At 45.8% G+C, this 16705-nt stretch overlaps 1 long non-coding RNA gene across 2 annotated transcripts in view; it reads left to right on the top strand.

Moving 5' to 3' along the window:
* The first annotated feature begins 8080 nt into the window (after positions 1 to 8080).
* Positions 8081 to 16705, top strand: part of LOC116834644 (uncharacterized) — a 323581-nt gene continuing 314956 nt past the window's right edge. Inside the window, exons 1-3 of one of the 2 annotated variants that reach the window (XR_012656514.1) lie at positions 8081 to 8358; positions 9699 to 9819; positions 11041 to 11117. This is a non-coding gene — a long non-coding RNA (uncharacterized LOC116834644). The remainder of the gene's footprint in view (positions 8359 to 9698; positions 9820 to 11040; positions 11118 to 16705) is intronic. The other variant, XR_012656515.1, reaches the window with a different exon arrangement.

A 16705-nucleotide genomic window follows, 5' to 3' on the forward strand; every position in this document is an offset into this window, starting at 1 on the left:
AATCACACAAGCTGAAAATTGTTCCACTTTACTGCAGTTCTGTAACCATATGGGAACCAATCCTGTCTGTGTTCTGTGCACATCTAAAATTCCTGCTGAATGACCTGCCCTGGGAGCGAGTTACCAGTGACCTAGGGCTGCAGCGGAAGGAGGGTGCAGGTCGAGGGGGCGGGAAAGAGCCCAGGGCAGGAGCGGCAGGAGGTGTGTGTGTGGGGCAATGAAGGGGGAAGCCCAGAGCTGGGGCAGCAGGGGGTGTGAGTGGCGGGGGAGAGCCCAGGGCTGGGGAAGCAGGGGGGTGCAGCGAGGAGCCCAGGGCTGGGGCAGGGGGCAGCCAATTTTTTTTTTGCTTAGGGCAGCAAAAATCCTAGAGCTGGCCCTGGTAGGAAGGGTCCCTTGGGTGTTCAGTTGAAAACTCGACACCAGGAAACTCCACCCAGTATTTTTAGGATCTACTCATCCTACACAACAGCACCTGCCATATCCCCCACATGTCTCTCCCACCCAGCATCTGCCGTGGACCGTGCACCCTACCTGATACCACCCAGCATCTCACTGGGCCCTGCTTGTCCTATATGATGGCACCAGCATCTGCCATAGCCTCCATGTGTCCCTCCCACGCAGCATCTGTCACAGCCCCTGTCAAGGCTGATTCCCCACTCTGACACTTCAAGTGCAGAAGGTGGGGGCCTGCATGGATTCTAAAAATTAATACTGGCCACTCCAGGCTTGTATCAAATTCCCAAGGTTACAGCTCTTCTTTGACCTTGGATGGGTAGATGCTGCCACCACCCAAGTGCAAAAAACCCTTTGAGAACACAGGAAGGTGCACTTGGGAATTCTTTCCTATGGGGTACCCTTACGCCCTTTCACACACCCCCTCCAGGGAAGAGCTGTGAAAGAAAAACAAAGAAAATCAGCTGTTGCCACCAGCTAATTAAACAACATGTGCACAAACCTCTTAGGATGCAGAACTCCAATCCTGTTCTTAAAAAAGGTACATTTTATTTAAAAAAAAAAAATCTGAAAACTCAGGTGTCATAAACAGATAGTTAAGGGTTAATGCCTCTTTTACCTGTAAAGGGTTAAGAAGTTCACCTAGCCTAGCTGACACCTGACCAGAGGAACCAATGAGGGAACAAGATGTTTCAAAAGGAAGGAGGGAAGTTTTCCTTTGTTTAAAGTCTCAGTTTCAGCCGGAGTGAAAAAGATCAAGGAACCAGCCTCTTATCAGAATAGTAAGTTTTAGAAAGAGATAAATAGGTTTACGTTTATTTTCTTTGTAACTTGTCTTGGTACCATTAAGGGAATTATCAAATTTGGGTATTCTTGTGTGTATTAAAGTTTTTGCCCAGGGGAACATCATCTGTGTTTTGAATCTGTTGTCTGTGAGAGTAGCTGGTATGCTAATCTCTACCAGAAGGTTTTTCTCTTTTACCTTTCTTTTCTTTAATTAAAAGCCTTCTTTTTAAATACCTGATTGATTTTTTCCTTGTTTTTAGATCCAAAGGGGTTGGATCTGGATCCACCAGGAGTTGGTGGGAGAAAGGAGGGGAGATGGTTAATTTCTCCTTGTTTTAAGATCCAAGGGGTTTGGATCTAGGTTCACCAGGAAATTGGTGAAGTCTCTCAAGACTATCCAGGGAAGAAAAATAGTGCATGTGAGTGGTGACAGCGATACCAGATCTAAGCTGGTAATTAAGCTTAGAAGTGTCCATGCAGGTCCCCACATCTGTACCCTAAAGTTCAGAGGGGGGAAGGAACCTTGACATCAGGTTACTGATTTTAAAAGAGCAAATACAAAAATTAGTATCAAGAATAGCTTTCTTGAGGTCCAGCTTAAGGGTTACAAGCAAAACAAAAGCACCTGGGATTAGCACTGAAGAATCCACAAGCCATAAAGAAATAAAAGAAATTAACCTAATCATGTCTTCCTAGACATTTCCTGATCTACTTACATATCTGGGATTTTAAATGAGTAGTTTCTAGGTATGATCTGATGATTTTTCATACCTGGCCTAAATCTTCTTACAGCATTGCTGCTCTGTCCCTTCTCTCCAGGCGAACAACACAGATGAACAAAAGGGAGTTTTTCCCCCAGTTTTAAAAAATTCTAGCCTTCTCATTGGCTCTTTTGGTCAGGTGCCACTCCCTTCCTTTTACCTATGCAGGGAGACTTGTTAACCCTTTGCAGGTAAAGCAAATCGAGAACAACTACTAAGAGGGATTTTATAGCTAACTGGCTTTGTGGTTGTCCATAAAAGGGAGCTACCCCCCACACCCCATTTCACTTAACACAGCCCCACATAGCAGCGCAGCACCCAGCATTTGCCACGGCCCCACATGTCCCAACCAGTATCTTCCATGGCCCTGTGTGTCCCAACAGAAATCACACTGTTTGCCATGGCCCTCTGTGCATTGAGCAGGTTCAGTAAGACATATTCTAAAATAAATAGTTACAAGACAGAGTCGGGTTCCTGCCACTCCAGGCAAAGCATCGAAAACATGTCCAAAGCAGGATGTCCCAGTGTTAAAATGATCTAATACTCAGGTTAAAGAAAGAGTTTCTGTGCATCTGAGTATAAATACTTAAATTATCCAAAAGTACAAAGTTTGGTTTTAAAAGTCATAAAATACATATTGTACATAATTTGCAATATCCCAAATTATAGTTAATAAATTTAATGATATACTTTAAATATTGGCATTAGGGCTGTTGATTAATCACAGTCAACTCACATGATTAACTCAAAAAAACTAATCGCGATTAAAAAAATTAATTGTGATTAATCACAGTTTTAATCACATTGTTAAACAATAGACTATCAATTGAAATTTCTTAAATATTTTTGGATGTTTTTCTACATTTTCAAGTATATTGATTTCATTTACAACACAGAATACAAAGTGTACACTGTTCACTTTAGATTATTATTTTTATTACAAATATTTGCACTGTAAAAATGATAAAAGGAACAGTATTCAGGGCCAGCTTTAGGAAGTGCGAGGCCCAATTTGAACAGTTTCGACGGGGCCCCAGCAGGGATGACTAAAAAAAAACAAAAAAAAAAACACTTATAAAAACCCACCTTTCATTTCTTCCATGTATTATTTACATGTATTATTTACTTTCCATGACTATATACATAATAACAAAATTATATATTACATACATTACATCATATTGTATATGGCTCTTTTCTTACTCCCACTTGGGTACTTCTAGCCATTAGCATCTTGATCTCTTGTCCATATTATATAAGTCATCCATTAACTAAAGAATATTAATTAAAGATTTAACCAATTTCAATTAGGAAATATGTTTGATATTGTACAACTGATTTTTCTTCAATAATGTTTATTAGCCCTCCCTTCCCCCATGGAACACTGCCCACCAGTGCCGCCACCTCGCACAAAACAAACCTTTCCTTCCTCAGCACAAACACTGTCGAAAAACAGCGTGCAAAGAGGAAGGTTATGTAGGAGGAAGAGAACAGACACGTAGCAAAACAGAATATTCCAAATAAATTACACACTAAAAGTGGTCGTAGCCCGTGAAAGCTTATGTTGAATAAATTGTTAGTCTCCTACGGTGACAGCAATTACTCTGTTCTTTTTTGCAATGCAACTAATACGTGCTGTTTACTCTGAAAACTCTGCACACATAGAGTGAAAGATAACAGCAGTAAATAGCACCCACCCCCTCCCCACGGCCCCACCATCAATTACACCATCTCGCCCTACGTCCCGCTGAGTTCGCGTCCCCTAGTCATCCCCACCCACCTACTCGCTCCTTTCACTTCTCCCTCCCTGCCAGAAACCTCAATGCGTACCCCTAAAACCTGCTGCTCACGTTGCCATTCTTTGCCACCTCGCTTGCCCCGCAAGATGGTTTCCGTCGTCCAACCTCGCCGCTGCAACCCACCACCCTGAGTTATAGCCTCATTCGAAAACCCAGGCACTATATTTACTGTAACACAGCAGTCAATCAATGCTAGTTGTAGATAAATTATGCATTATCATTGTTTGGTATAACTATTTACATGACTTTATATTGAACCTGGTAATGAATTAAGCGGGCCCCTCGTGTAATAAATTAGGAAAAGAAAATGTCTTTTTTGCGCTAGAATAACATAAAAATCTTTCCTCCACTTTGTAAATCAATTGCCTATGAACTAATGAGTCGAATAGAAGTGTATAGTCAGCACCTCCAACAGCTCAACCCTTGGAGAGGGCTGGAGCCAGACACAGAGTTTCCCAGGACTGAGTGGAAGTAGTTTGGGTTGCTGGGTCCAGTTCCAGCGGGGCACGGGAGGATGCACAGAAGGTGAGGGTGCAGTGCTCCTCGCAGTGGTTAGGGTGGTGCAGGCTGGGAAGCTTTAGGGGGCTGTAGGGTGGCTGGGAAGGGACTCGCTGTGGCTTCCTTCCTCCCCCTGAGGCCATCACCATACTCAGTGGGCGAGCTAGCCCCTCGCCCAGTGTTTGCAGGAGTGGTGGCTGGGGGGAAACCCAGTCAAACTCTGGTTTTACTCTTTCGCTGATGGGTCACTTAAACCCCTTACAAACTCCTTCCCGCCTCTCTCACTCCCCTTTTCTACTGGGCTTGTTTGATCTTTTCGGTGGAGCCAAATGAAAACCACAAACCCCAGTGAGAGCAACAGGTTGGAAGACTAGACTGAACTCACCACCCAGACTAGTCCATCCCAGAGCCCAGGACTTTGGGCAAATGTCCCCCCACCCCCAGGCCACCTGCTTCCACTCCTGGCCTCTCCCAGCGCTGCCAGTGATTCTGTGTGACTGCATCAGGTGGGATTTCAAGCAGCTCCCCCACCCCCTGCTAAATTCACCCGTTTTGCAACCACTCTGCACCAAGAACACCTTCCTTCCCTGCCCCAGAGCTGCTGGATGGCTAGAAAGCTGAGCTGGGCATTTGATTGATCTGGAATATTATCATGCCCCCTACCCCCAAAAAACCTTAATATCCACACAGCTTTGGGGTGGGGGGGCTATTCCCCCCTGCCAAAGCCAGTCTATTTTATTGTTGCAGGGCAAATGAAAGAGCCATAGTTTAATGGAAATATTCAGCCCCTACAGTGGAAAGCAGAGTTGATGGGAAGGGAACTGGTTTGGATAGGAGCCCTAGTTCCCTTCCTTTGCAAAATAATTTGGAGAGGGGAATCAGGTCACGCCGTGCCTCAGTTTCTCCTTCTATGGGGGGGGGGAGATAAAAGTCTCAGCCTGCCGTGCATGTTGCAGACCTTTCGCATTCTCCCCTCTTGCTGTATTTGATTTCCTCCTCCAAACCTCCCTCTCTCTCTCACCTGGAATTCACAGCACTATGTACCAGCTCGGGGCTTTTTTCATGTGTTACATTACATGATCCCAACTTTAGTTCTGAAACAGACACAGGCAGGCACAAACTCACCCTCAAACAGCAATACTACCGAAAACCACAAAACCAATATTACAAACCTATGGGGAATCACAGGGTCAAACACTCACTGTTGGAAGCCCCAGCAGCTGCTCAGGTGACTGAGGTCCACTGCAGAGATTCCTGTCGCCTCCAGGTAAGTGCTGGGGGGAGGGGAGGGGAAGGAAGGCTGCAAAGCACATGTGCCTTCTCCTCCCTTCTCCCTCCTGACCTACAACACCCACGCGGCTGCCTCTGCTGGCCAGCGTCTCTTGTTGCCTAGCAGCAACAGCTGCTGCTTCCGGGAACCGCAGAGCTTTGCATCTGGGAGAGACGCTGCCCGCGCAGGGCCCCCTCAGGCACGGGGCCCAGTTCAGGGGAATGGGGCAAATCGGCCTAAAGCCAGCCCTGACAGTATTTTTCAGTTCACCTCATGCAAGTACTGTTGTGCAATCTCTTTATCATGAAAGTGCAACTTGCAAATGTAGATTTTTTTGTTACATAACTGCACTCAAAAACAAAACAATGCAAAACTTTAGAGCCTACAAGTCCACTCAGTCCTACTTCTTGTTCAGCCAGTTGCTAAGACAAACAAGTTTATATTTATGGGAGATAGTACTGCCCTCTTCCATAGGGACATGCTAGCCACTTCCCAGGATCTGCCTGAAGTAAGCACCGCCCAGAGCCTGCACTCTTCATCCCCTCTCGCACCCCAACCCCCTGCCCTGAGCCCTCTCCCACACCCAAACTCCCCCCCAGAGTCCGCACCCCACATCCCTTCCCACACCCAACCCCCTGTCCCAGTTGTGAGCCCCCTCCCACACTCTGAACCTCTCAGACCCAGCCTGGAGCCCCTTCCTGCACCCCAAGCCCCTCATCCCTGGTGTGACGGGTTCGGTCATAAAGACCCCTTGGACTGTCACCTGATGTTCTGAAATTACCTCTAAGCCCATTTTCCCTGCCAGCTTGGGACTCAGAACCCTGCCTTGTTGAGCCAGACATGCTAGTCTGCTGCAACTCAGACCAACATCTGGTCCACACCCCCAAAGCTGCAGACTTTAACCAAAAACTGCTCAGCAAGTCACCTATCTCCAGCACCTAGGCACCCAGTTCCCAATAGGATCCAAATCCCAAATAAATCCATTTTACTCTGTGTGTGTGTGTGTATATATATATAAAAAAGCTTAAACAGGGTAAACTCATAAATTGTCCGCCCTCTATAACACTGATAGAGAGATATGCACAGCTGTTTGTTCCCCCAGGTGTTAATCACTTACTTTGGGTTTACTAATAAACAAAAGTGATTTTATTAAGAATAAGAAGTAGGATTTAAGTGGTTTCATGTAATAACAGACAGAACAAAGTAAGTTACCAAGCAAAATAAAACAAAATACGCAAGTCTAAGCCTAATACATTAAGAAACTGAATACAAGTAAATCTTATCCTCAGAGATGTTCCAATAAGCTTCTTTCACAGACTAGACTCTTTCCTAGTCTGGACCCAATCCTTTCCCCTGGTACAGTCCTTGTTAGTTCCAGCTCAGGTGGTAACTAGGGGATTTCTCATGACTGGCAGCCCTTTGTTCTGTTCCACCCCTTTTAATATCTTTGGCACAAGGCAGATATCCTTTGTCTCTCTGGGTCATCACTCCTCCTTCTAAATGGGGGACCCCTCCTTCTAAATGGAAGAACACTAGGTTTAAGATGGATTCCAGTACCAGGTGATATGGTCACATGTCCTGTGGGACCCCAAGCCTCCATTTTTTCTGGCCTGACTCATATGAACACAGGAAGGCTTACAAGTAAACAGAGCCATTTACAACCAATTGTCCTAGTCAATGGGAGCCATCAAGATTCTAAACCACCATTAATGGCCCACACGTTGCATAACTACAATAGGACTTCAGAGTAATATCTCATATTTTTAGCTTCAGATACAAGAATGCTAAATTCATAAAAATAGGATGAACACACTCAGTAGATTATAAGCATTGTAATAATACCTTACAAGATACCTTTTGCATAAAGCATATTCCAGTTACATAATCTTCACATTCCAAGCATATTTTCATAAAGCATATGGAGTGCAACGTCACACCTGGCCTCACTCCAGAGACCATACCCCAGCCAGAGCCCTCACTCCTCCAGTACCTCAGCACCCCATCCCCCGCGCAGCCTGGAGGCCCTTCCCACACCCTGAACCCCTCATTTCTGGCCCCACCCCAGATTCTGCACTCCAAGCCAAAAGTGCGTTCCCCCTCCCATACCCCAACCCCCTGCTTCAGCCCAGAGCCCCCCACACACTCCAAACCCCTCAGCCCCAGCCCAGAGCCCCTCCTGCATCCCAAACCCCTCATTCTCAGCCCCACCCCAGAGCCCGCACCCCCAGTTGGAGCCCTCACCCCTCCCACTCCTCAATCCCCTGCCCCAGCCCAGTGAAAATAAGCGAGTGAGGAAGGATGGGGAGGAATGAGTGACAGAGAGAAGGGGGATGGAGTGAGTGGGTGTGGGGCCTCAGAGATGTGGTAGGGCAGGGTGAGGCCTCTGGAAAGGGGCAGGACTGGGGGCAGGGTTGGGGTAAGTGTATTATATTTTGTGCGATTAGAAAGTTGGCAACCCTATCCAGGCCTACCATGGAGAGTGTGAGCATTCCTTCTAGCCCAGGAATCTTCTCTGCCAAAACACACATGCTGCCATCACCTTCATACTTACAGGAAGATTTGCCTCACTAAAGGTGGCTCAGAAGTTAATTCCTCTCTCTATGTGTTTCTATTTAGTGCAATCCAGCATATGTCATGTAAACTACAAACTGCTGATTGTCTGGCATTCAGCTCCAAAGGAACCTACTCAGGGTGCATTAATCCCACTTCTGTTCTAGTGCTGTCAAGAAAGTGAAACCTCTCAGAAGCAGCAGTTGCCCTCCTAAACTGAAGCATAGCCTTGGATGTTTTGGTAAGACCTTGCAAAATCTTAAGTGTTTTCACCTCTCAGCCCCTCAGTGCACTGGGCCAAACTATGCACTTGTTTATATCTGTGAAGCCCCAATAAACAGAATGGAGCAATAGGGTGTTATTGAAAGTAGGATTTTCCCCGCTGTGTAAGAAGGGTATGGAGGAAGATACTCCAGCCAATCTCCTCTATGTTAATATTAATTTCTTATCTAGCACTTTTAATTGCTAGATCTCAAAGTGATTTCCAACGGGAAGTCAGTATCATTATTCCCATTTTACAGATGGGGAGACTGAGATGCAAAGATGAAGTGACTTGCCTAAGGTCAGTCAGCAGATTAGTGACAGAGGCAGAGCAGAATCCATGTCTCCTGTGTGGTACTCCAGAAGGCCATACTGATACACATATGGAGCAAAGAAAAGTCCTGTGACTCCTGTTCCCCTTCTTCACATGTTATTCGGGTTAGAAAGGAGAAGAGACTCTGCTACAAAAGGCTAGAATGTGCAAAAGTGAAGACTTGCCATTGTGCACCTGCATTAAATGTGAGATTAGGAGTCTTCCATCTCACTAAGGCTGCTTACATTAAGTTGCATGTGCTGTATTGTCTGTAACAAAGCCAATGCATTGCAGCAGATATTTCACTTTCTTTGCTGCAGCAGCAGCTAATGCAACACATCTTGTAGTGTATCTAACCAGGTAACATGCCTTTGTTTTCAGTGTTCTGCACCTTTAAATCTCTAAGCATTTTTCTGTCTTCAGAGACGTGCAGTCGGTTTGTGTTCTCTTCAGAACCAACAGTTATAGCGGAGACACCCACACATTGCTGTGTTATGGAGACTTTACTTGTGTTCTTTCTTGATTCTCTTAATCCAAAAAAGGTCATTCTGAAGGAATGTATTGGATTGTCCTGTGTGCATGTTACAAAACATAACTAATTTAAGCACTCTTAGCAGTACACTGAGCAGAGATAGATAAAATATCATTTTTGCCTTTTGATTTAACTTAAGAATTGGTCCCATTTTTGTGAAACATTCACACTAAAATGGCTACAAGGAAAATTGTGCAAAGCAGCAGACTGGTGCAATTCTATCTACTTTTTGCTGCCAAATTGTCATTTCTGTGAAAATGGAGTAAATAACATTGTAGAAAACTGTCCTCAGTTTTTCATAGCCTCAGTTGTGGTTCTTTTTCTGCATTGATATGATTTTACTGGTGACAGCTCAGCCTAGAAGTTACATGCTGCGGCTGTTACTTTATTTAAGAACAGGAGCCCTGCCTGTTTCATTGCCATTGAGGGTGGGAAATGCTGGGGGATGTGTATAAATAAACATCCTCTTTGAAAGCCTAGGTTGCTGAATCTGTGACTGAGCGTTGCCCTACCCACACTCCCATTGGTGCTGCTATGGCAGAGCTGGAAAGAGTAGCTATGAAGAAATAGACCTCATGATTGCAAGTGACATTTGGGTGAGTGTAAGCAAAGTTTGCATGAGCTCTTCCCCTGACGTTTAGCTTTGAAATTGGCTTGAGCATTAGCCTACTAAACCCAGGGTTATGAGTTCAATCCTTGTGGAGGCTACTGAGGAATCTGGGTTTAAAAAAAAAAAGTCTGGGGATTTGTCCTGCTTTGAGCAGGGGGTTGGATGATCTCCTGAGGTCCCTTCCAACCGTGATATTCTATTGCCTGGTCTACACTATGCATTTAGGTCAAATTTAGCAGCACTAAATCAAATTAACCCTGCAGCCATCCACACAACAAAGCCATTTACTTCAACATAAAGGGCTCTTAAAATCAATTTCTGTATTCCTCCCCAACAAGGGGAGTAGCACTGAAATCGACATTGCCAGTTCAAATTAGGGTTAGTGTGGACACAATTCGACAGTATTGGCCTGCAGGAGCTATCCCACAGTTCACCATTGTGAACTCAGATGCACTGGCCAGGTAGACAGGAAAAGCCCCAGGAACTTTTGAATTTCATATCCTGTTTGCCCAGCGTGGAGAGCTGATCAGCACGGGTGACCATGCAGTCCGAGAATCAAAACAGAGCTCCAGCGTGGACTGTACAGGAGATACTTGATTTGATCGCTATATGGAGAGAGGATTCCGTGCTAGCAGAACTACATTCCAATAAACAGAATGCCAAAACATTTGAAAAAGTCCCAAGGGCATGATGGAGAGAGGACACAATAGGGACTCACTACAGTGCCGTGTGAAAGTTAAGGAGCTCAGACAAGTGTACCAGAAAACCAAAGAAGCAAACGGATGGTCTGGTGCAGAGCCGCATACATGCCGCTTCTACGCTGAGCTGCATGCAATTCGGGGGGGGCACTACCACTACCCCACTCCTGACCATAGATTCCAAGGAAGGGGTACTCTCAGCCATGCCTGAGGATTTTGCTGATGGGGAAGATGAGGAGGAGGAGGAGGACAAGCTTGTGAAGAGCACACAGTACACCATTCTCCCCAACAGCTAGGGGGTGGGAGAAGTAGCTCAGTGGTTTGAGCATTGGCCTGCTAAACCCACAGTTATGAGCTCAGTCCTTGAGAGGGCCATTTAGGGATCTGGGGTAAAAATCCATCAGGGATGATACTTGCTCCTGTGAGTGAAAACAGGGGGCTGGACTTGATGACCTTTCAAGGTCCCTTCTAGTTCTATGAGATATATATTATTATTATCTTTTTCTCAGCCTGACTGAAGTAGCCTTCCAACCCTCCCAAGGCAGTATCCCAGACCATGAAGCCATGGAAGGGACCTCTGGTAAGTGTACCTTTGTAAAAGCAAACTTTTTTAATGATTAATTTGCCCTGAGGACTTGAGATGCATTTGCGGCCAGTACAGCTACTCGAAAAGTCTGTTAACGTGTCTGGGGATGAGTGGAAATCCTCCAGGGACATCTCCACGAAGCTCTCCTGGAGGTACTCCAAAAGCCTGTGCAGAAGGTTTCTGGGCAGTGCAGCCTTATTCCGTCCTCCATGGTAGGACACTTTACCACGCCATGCTAATAGCAAGTAATCTGGTATCATTGCATGACAAAGCATGGCAGCGTATGGTCCCGGTGTTTACTGGCATTCAAGCAACATCCATTCCTTATCTCGTTGTGTTATCCTCAGGAAAGTGATATCGTTCATGGTACCCTGGTTGAAATATGGGAATTTTAATTAAGGGGACATTCAGAGGTGGCCGTTCCTACGGGACTGTTTGCCTGCGGCTGAAAAGAAATCCTTCCCTGCAGTTAGCCAAGTGTGTGTGTGTGAGGGGGGGGGAATTGGCACTGAGTTGTTTGCGTTTGGCTAGCAGGGATCTTCCCTGATACCAGTCTCATGGTGGGGGGAGGGGTAAAGTGATCATCTCAGAGAATTGGATATGGGGGGTTAGTTTGGTTTCTGCTGCTGCACGTTAACATGAAGACCGCAGCACTCAATGGGCTTTGCTTGGTATGAGAAAGGGGGGGTGCTGCTTTTATGAAGGTTGCAGAAGCCGAAAGACAATGGCTTACCATGGCCGCACGCAAGCTGAATTCTGTTGCCCGGCCCTGCCTCTGTAATCTCTAACACCAAAGCTACAGACACTCAATTAAGATGCAAAATGTGACCTTGTACCAAAATCACATGTGCTATGTAATGTGGATAGTGTTGTTCACTGTGAAAGAGTACATACATTGTTCTGTAAAATGTATCCTTTTAAATACTTCACTCCCTTTTTTTCCCTCCTGCAGCTGCAAATTTCAAGCCTCCCTCCCTCCGTCACCAGAAGGCTATCTCAGATAAGGCGGAATAGAAAAAAACGCATGTGAACGAAATGTTCTCTGAAATCACGCAATCGACCCACAGTGAAAGAGCCATTTGAATAGTGGAAGGACACAGTACAGCAGTACAGTAAGCGGCCACAAACATGAGGACAGGAGGACGAACGTGAGACAGGAGGGGACGCATCAGATGAGAGGTTGCGGCAGGAAGAGATTCAAGGGCAGGTATGCAATGCTGCAGCTATGTGAGGATCAAACCGACAGCTCCAGCATTGTGGTGGAGCTTCAAGGTACAGCAGCAGGAAGACAGAAGGTACTGCAGCCCCTGTATACCGCCTTGCTGCCCTCCATGTTCCATAGCCTCCTCACCAGACGCCACTGCCACCAGTTGGAGCGCCCAAGCAAAAGGCTGTCATTCACAGTTTTGAAGAGGCCTTTTCCTTCCTTCCCTTCCTCCTCCCAACACCCCTGGGCTAGCTGTCAGTTCTCTCCCTATTTTTATAATAATAATAAATTATACTGGTTTTTAAATGATAGGGACTTTATTTCCTTGTGAAAGACAAGCTGTGATGGAGGGGGGGAGGGGGGTGGTTCACAGGGAATGAGTAATCAAGGGGGCAGGTGTTCAATCAGCGAGTAAACAAACAGAACTTTCACACCCTAGCCTGGCCAGTGATGAAACTGGTTTTCAAAGCTTCTCTGATGTGCACCGCTTCCTGGTGTGCTCTTCTAACTGCCCTGATGTCTGGCTGCGCGTAATCAGCGGCCAAGTGATTTGCCTCAGCCTCCCACCTCACCATAAAGGTCTCCCCCTTACTCTCACACAGATTGTGGAGCACACAGGAAACAGCAATAACAATGGGAATATTGGTTTGGCTGAGGTCTGAGCGAGTCAGTAAAGTGCACCAGCTACCCTTTAAACGTCCAAATGCACATTCTACCACCATTCTGCACTTTTTCAGCCTATAGTTGAACAGCTCCTGACTACTGTCCAGGCTGCTTGTGTATGGCTTCATGAGCCATAGCTTTAAGGGGTAGGCTAGGTCCCCAAGGATAACTATAGGCATTTCAACATCCCCAACAGTTATTTTCTGGTCTGGGAAGTAAATGCCTTGCTGCAGCCATTTAAACAGAGTAGTGTTCCTGAAGACACGAGCGTCATGAACCCTTCCCGGCCATCCCACGTTGATGTTGGGGAACGTCCCTTGTGATCCACCAGTGCTTGCAGCACCACTAAGAAGTACCCCTTGTGGTTTATGTACTGGCTGTCCTGGTGCTCCAGTGCCAAGATAGGGATACGGGTTCCATCTATCACCACACCACATTTAGGGAACCCCATTGCAGCAAAGCCATCCACTATGACCTGCACATGTCCCAGAGTCACTACCTTTGGTAGCAGCAGCTCGGTGATGGCTTTGGCTACTTGCATCACAGCAGCCCCCACAGTAGATTTGCCCATTCCAAATTGATTCCCAAATGGCCGATAGCTGTCTGGCTTTGCAAGCTTCCACAGGGCTATTGCCACTTGCATCTCAGCTGTGAGAGCTGCTCTCATTTTGGTGTCTTTGCGCTTCAGGGCAGGGGAAAGCAAGTCACAAAGTTCCATGAAAGTGGTCCTATGCATACGAAAGTTTCGCAGCCACTGGGAATCTTCCCACACCTGCAACACTATGTGGGGAGACTGCGGGAACTATGGGCTAGCTATGGGATAGCTACCCACAGTGTAATGCTCTAGAAACCGACGATAGCATCGGTACTATGGACGCACACCGCTGAATTAATGTGCTTAGTGTGGCCGCATGCACTCGACTTTATACAATCTGTTTCCAAAAATTGATTTCTGTAAAATCGGAGTAATCCCATAGTGTAGACATACCCTATGACATCTAGTGGTGAGCTGTGAAAAAAGATTTCAGAAGCTGATCTCATTTGCATGGACCCATCTACCCTGCCTTGGCACTCAGCATGACACGATTGCTTGCCCAAATAATCACTTGTGGCTGGTATTGGATCCCCAGTCTCCTTGTTATTGAGGCAGGAGTAATAAAGGGTTAACCTTCTTGTGTGAACTGAGGGCAGCAGAACTGTATCTAGCATATCCTGCCAGAGGGACGCACACACAACAGAACTGCAATCACTAAGTATTGCCTCTTAGAGGCATCCAGGGAGTGGTCTGTAATTGTTCCAGGTCAGTGGGTGGGGGCTTGATCCAGTTTTGTGCTGCATTGTTGAAAAGGAACCCCTAGATACTGAAAATGGTCCTTGTGGCTGCTGGGTCCACCTGGCAGAAGGGTTACATTTTGGGGGGGCTTGTCTGGGATACCTGGGCCAGTACCCCCTTGCAAGCACATCTTGAGTGATCCATTAAATTGGGAAAACCATTTTGTTATATTTTTGGGGAAAATTCAGTTTGTACAATGGCTGTACACATATTAGAGGATTGGTGCAAGGGGATGAATATTGACCCTAAGAACTGTCTTCTGGTGACAGGCATACCAGAGCTGTTTGATGAGGACTCAATAGAATCTATTTTAAGGGCAGCCACTGAGTGCCTGAGTAAGTGCAAAATGCATTGTTCTAGGAGCAGGAGCAATCTATATGCTATGTATAACCTGTATGCCCAAAAGGTCTGTTACACTTTCCTCTCACTTTTGTCTCTTCTCCCTCTTTGGATACCCTGTGAAGTGGCTTTTCCCCTCCCGCTTCCTCCTGGAATGAATGGACTGCTTGAACAGCTGGCAGATCAGAAGAGCTCCCAGGTAGACAAAGTGTCTGGAACTCTAATTAGGCATTGATCACATACCCAGTGCATGGACGCTGCATGGACACTGCCCGAGATGGAGTGTGACCAACCAGATGAGGCCAAGTCATCTCTAGTTGCAGGCCATGAGGAGCAGGTCCTTAAAAGGGGAAGGGGCCATGTGCTCAGGAGTGCACTTGTTAGGGGGCTTATTCCTTCACCCTCTCACTTCCCTGGTCCTTCTCGCATGAACAGAGAGCAACAATACCCAAAGTCCAAAAGCACAAACAATTTGATGTTTATTGGGGTGAACTTCCAGCAAGCATGATTCCAGTTTCCTTCCTTAGTGTCCCCCTTCCCAGCTCTGACACCACAAAGCCTTGCCTGTGTCCCTGTTCCTGTTCCCATCCCTGTTCCCATTTCCCCCTTTAGCAAAACATGATTTTAATTCCCCCATCCCAGTCCCTGTTCCCTTCCCCACCCCCCACTTCCTGATTGACTTCAGACTATATAGTAAAACTTGAGTTCCGCTTAGCTATACCATAACCAATCATTTTACTGAAATTTAACTAACCAATCCTAACATATTGTAACATGGTTATTTAACCAATTATATCCCACCACCTTAATTGGTTTACACCCAACAAAATGAATCATACAGCAGACAGAAACAACCACAGAATCAGACAAATTATACAGACAAACAATAGGGAAGTGGAGACTACAGTGATAGAACAATAAAGAAATGAGGATTTCACAACCCAGCTATTGATAAGTGAGTTCTTGCCAGACAGGATGCTATCAAACTAAGTTTCTTTTTACATCTTCTAGGCTCTTCAATTTCTCTGGAGGTGATAGGAATATCAGGACAGGATTGTATTTCTAACAGCCAATAGCACCTTATTTCAATGTGACTAGTTTGGAATGTGAGGATGTGACCATACATTTCCCAGTTTATGGCTGACCTCTGCTGCTTAGCTGAAGAACCAGGCCTCAGACTGTCACAGTAAGAGAAGGCCATTACACAGACAGACAGTGATTTTTGATTTTCTTTTATACCTCTATAACTAGCTAAGTGATAAGAATACACCTAAATTCTTAAAGCATAGGCCTTTGCAGACAGGCCTGAATATCTATATCCTAAAAGCACTCACAAGATTGTTCCTCCCATAAAGGCCCTTTGCCTGGAGCGCCTGGCTGGTGGTTCACCGTGTTGCAATCCATCATGCCTCATAATGACTCCATCAGTAAAATAGGTATGAGACTTACCTACCTTTGTAAAGCGTATCAACAAATATAGCTGAAAGGTTGTGTGCACCAGAATAAAGTTGGTATTTCCAGTTGTATAGTGCCCCTACCGCTGTTCTGGAGCACAGGGTCAGTACTAACAGAGAAGGAGCCTCTTACTGAATGACTTGAGAAAGCCCATTTTGCTTTTACAAGATAGTAATAGGTTCAGCTGAGCTGTGGCAAGGAATAGCTTGTCCACATACGCAGTGGTGCTAGAACAAATTTTATAGTAGGGGCGCTCTAGGTGGAAACCGTGTATTTGGGCTGTTACTACTACTTCAAGCCAGTGGGTGAGGCAGCACCCTCAGCACCTGTTGGTGTCACTAAGCATAACCCTAAGTAACTTCAAAAAGTGGAAGGCAATAAGAATATGGAGTCTTCCTGTTTAGGCCTCTGGCGAGCAAAAGTCCTTCCATGTTTGAATTCTAATCGACCTAAGAGGCTGGCAGATGGGAAAGGCCAGGAGTAACAGCCGTTATCAGTTGCAACAGTTCTAATTGGTCTAAAGCAAAAATAATGAGGCCTGTGCACCTTTAGCAGAAGGACAAGATAACTTGCAGAAAGAAAACTTACTAA

Source organism: Chelonoidis abingdonii, chromosome 9, assembly GCF_003597395.2.
Source record: "Chelonoidis abingdonii isolate Lonesome George chromosome 9, CheloAbing_2.0, whole genome shotgun sequence".
Classification (NCBI taxonomy): Eukaryota; Metazoa; Chordata; order Testudines; family Testudinidae; genus Chelonoidis; species Chelonoidis abingdonii.